This window comes from Sapajus apella, unplaced genomic scaffold (assembly GCF_009761245.1).
Source record: "Sapajus apella isolate SASKATOON/1434 unplaced genomic scaffold, GSC_monkey_1.0 scaffold15, whole genome shotgun sequence".
NCBI classification, from domain to species: Eukaryota; Metazoa; Chordata; class Mammalia; order Primates; family Cebidae; genus Sapajus; species Sapajus apella.
The window spans coordinates 7,926,199-7,929,436 of record NW_022436955.1 but is presented as its reverse complement, the minus strand read 5'-3'; the positions used below and the strand labels follow the sequence as shown (position 1 = coordinate 7,929,436).

Sequence of the window (3,238 nt, the reverse complement as noted above, 5' to 3'; positions counted from 1 at the left end):
GGTTGCCTCACGGGAGGCTCGGGTTACCTCAATAGAGGCTCGGGTTGACACACAGCAGGCTCAAATTACCTCACTGGAGGCTCAGGTTACCTCGCTGGAGGCTCGGGTAATTTAGTTTTCGCTTGTTTTCTGTAACCTCGGTGTGAGTGAGAGAGTGAGTGTGTATATATGTAGTTCCAGGGCTGGAAGGCTACGCGGGGACGTCATAAGGCATTACCGTGATTCATCTCAGGACTGAAAATTCTGAGGTGACCAGGCCTGGGGTTTATAGGGGTACACCTTGGCCAACAAACTCTGAAGCATCTCTCTGGAGACGTGGCCGGACAGGCATCAGCCTGATCTCCCATCTGGGGGGCACCCATCCTTTGTCTGTCGATCCTATATGTGGTTCTGTCTTTATTGTAGATTCAGCAGTTTCGTTAGACTCCTGTTGGCTGATGTACGGTGGTTTAGACCTGTTATTCTTGAGGTGGATAATATTCTCCATTGGCTAAGTGACCATTGACTTCAAGGAACTCAGATTGAGTTTACACCCCTGGAAATAATTCTGTTCTCTTTCCTTTTCTTGTCCTTATTCTATCATTGAGGCCTCATTCTTCCTTTTTCTCACGTCCGAGAGAAAATTCTGCCCCCGATGACTTGAGAGTAGTTTTTTTTCTCTGTCTTAGGGAATCAAACTTTAAATAAGAAACTACCAGCCCTCTTTGCCCATTTAGGGTAAAAAAGGAGTGATTGTCTCTTCTGTCAAAAGAAAAAGAGACAGAGAAGAGAAAGAGAGACGAGAAAGAGAGACAAGACAGTAGGGGAGGGAAAGAGGAGAGAGAAGACAGAGACAAAGAAAAAAGAGAGAGAGAGAGTGAAAAGAGAGAGAGATAGGGAGAGAGAAATTTAATGCTTTTTAGGGTCCCTGTGTCAAGGCTACCAAAAGCTTCAGGGGCGGGGAACTCGCAGCCAGCCAAGCGGCTGAGAGCTTAATTTTAAACTGACACGGAAAGCATATTTTTTTTCTTTTTCTCTGCTGGCCGCCAGCCCTGCTCGGCTTTCAGGCAGGCCACAGCGCCTCAAGATGCAGTATTTGCATCCAAAATTAGGGCAGAAAGCTTTCTGACTCTTTGTAATGCAAGTGACCTGTTAGCATAGTACTTAAGGTATAGGGCCTGCAAGGTTGTTGGTTCAAATCCTTAGTGAAGCCAGTCTTAAATTAGTGAAATCTCTTGGGGGGAAATTCAAAAGCTAAAGGAAAAACCAAGTGGGATTGTGTAGCTCCCGGCCTTGTACCCCCCTCCAATGCATGATGGCCAACTCAATATGGTGTAAAATTAACCCCTGGAAAACTCCACTCTTTATGTAAACTAGAATGGCTGTCTTTTGGAATTGGATGGCCTGACACTGGGACCTACGACTCAAAAAACTACCCAGACTGTATGGAAAATGATTGCAGGAACTCCTGGGCACCCTGACCAGTTTCCATACATTAACCAATGATTGGATTTAGTCCAACAACCCCCTCCATGACTAAAACGCTACATAAAATGGGCTAAACTTCAGGTCATATTAGCCGACCCAAAGAAAGCCCCTTCTGGGCCAGCCATTCTCCCCAACCCAGCGGAGGATCAGGAATTACCTCCACCCTACTCAAGGCCCTCTGAACCAGGGCCTCAGTACGCCCCCTGGACAGTACCAGTAACCAAACCTTGTCCCCCCTGCACACTGGCAGTGGGGCTCCACACCCACCAGCGGTCCCTCCTCTCCGAGAGGCGGCCCCCAACAGGAGAAGACAATCAGGGTCACCCATTCTTTGTTCACATCCCCTTCTCATCATATAACTGGAAGGTGACAGAAATTAAAGAGCGGGCTGAAATACCAAGTTCTGGAACAAACTTTAGTAAGAGCAAGGGAAAAGCTGCCAGGCTGCACCCAAAATTGGCGCACAGCACCCGTGGTGTGGCCAAGGGGATTTTTATGGCCTGCAAGCTGGCAGACGAATCCAGTGTGAGTGGCTGTGCTGGAGGGGAGGGGCTGGGGAACTGCTGAGTTTAACAGTACCCTGGAGGGAGTCATGCTAGGAAACTGCTAAGAGAGTTCCTAGAGGGGGTTGTGCTGGGGAACTGATAAGATGGGAGAGGGGGAGGGTCAGGAACCTGCTGAGATGGAAAGTTCCCCAGGAGGGGATCCTGCTGGGAGGCTGGGGAACTTAAGGCGGCAGAGGGGTTTTACATGGAGTAACCTCTGTCAGAAGGCTCAACATACCCCGTTCTCTGAGAAGCCCCAGGCTTTGACAGGGCTCTTAAAATCTGTACTCCAGACTCATCGACCCACTTGGGACAACTGCCAACAATTATTACTGATTCTGTTCACCACAGAGGAAAGAGGAAAAATTAGACAGGAAGCCCTGAAATCCATCATAGGTCCAGGGAGAGGAACAGTAGAAAAACCAAAAACTGGGACTGAATTGAAAAGGTTTTTCCCTCTACCCGACCCCAATGGGACCCCAACACTTTGAGGGGTCACCAGGCTCTGAACACTTTTCAACAGTATCTTTTAGCAGGGTTTAAGGGGGCGGCTAGGAGGCCCATCAACCTCTCCAAGGTAGGAACAGTGATTCAGGTCCACAGTAGTCGCTGGCTGCTTTCCTGGAACACCTACAAGAGGCTTACCATACCTATACTCTTACAGACCCTGAGGCCCTGGAAAATCAACAGGCCATTAACTTAGCCTTTGTCTCCCAGTCAGCCCCAGATATCAGGAAAAAGTTACAAAAACTAGATGAATTCCAGGGAATGAATTTGACCCAATTACAGGAAATTGCCCAAAAGGTTTTTAATAACAGGAATGCTCCTGGAGTCATACAAGACAAAAAAGGTTACTAAGGCAGTAATAGCATCCCTTCAGAAGACATGAGTCATTCTGTGAGGGCAGGAGGCCTTATAAAAGGGCCCCCGGGGTCCCTAGCCCCCATTAGGAAGAAACCAATGTATGTACTGTAAAGAAGAGAATCATTAGAAAGAATAAGTGCCCCAAGAGAAAAAGAAGAGTAACCACTCAGGAAAAGCCACTGAGGGCTATCCTCAATTTAGAAGGTCAGGATTGACAGGGTCGGGGCTCTTATTTACTAAGCCCCCAGGAGCCCAGGGTCACTTTAAGAGTTGGGGACAAAACTGTCAGCTTCTTAGTTGACACCAAGGTGGCCCACTTAGTCCTTAGCCTCGGGGACCACTATCCAGTAAAAAACAATTAT

The 3,238-nt window shown here is 48.0% G+C and overlaps 1 long non-coding RNA gene across 1 annotated transcript in view; it reads left to right on the top strand.

Annotated features, from left to right (window-relative positions):
• The window catches only part of LOC116555375, a 13,716-nt gene extending 13,219 nt beyond the window's left edge, over positions 1–497 (top strand). The window contains exon 3 of the long non-coding RNA XR_004270508.1: positions 415–497. This is a non-coding gene — a long non-coding RNA (uncharacterized LOC116555375). The remainder of the gene's footprint in view (positions 1–414) is intronic.
• The last annotated feature ends 2,741 nt before the right edge of the window (positions 498–3,238 follow it).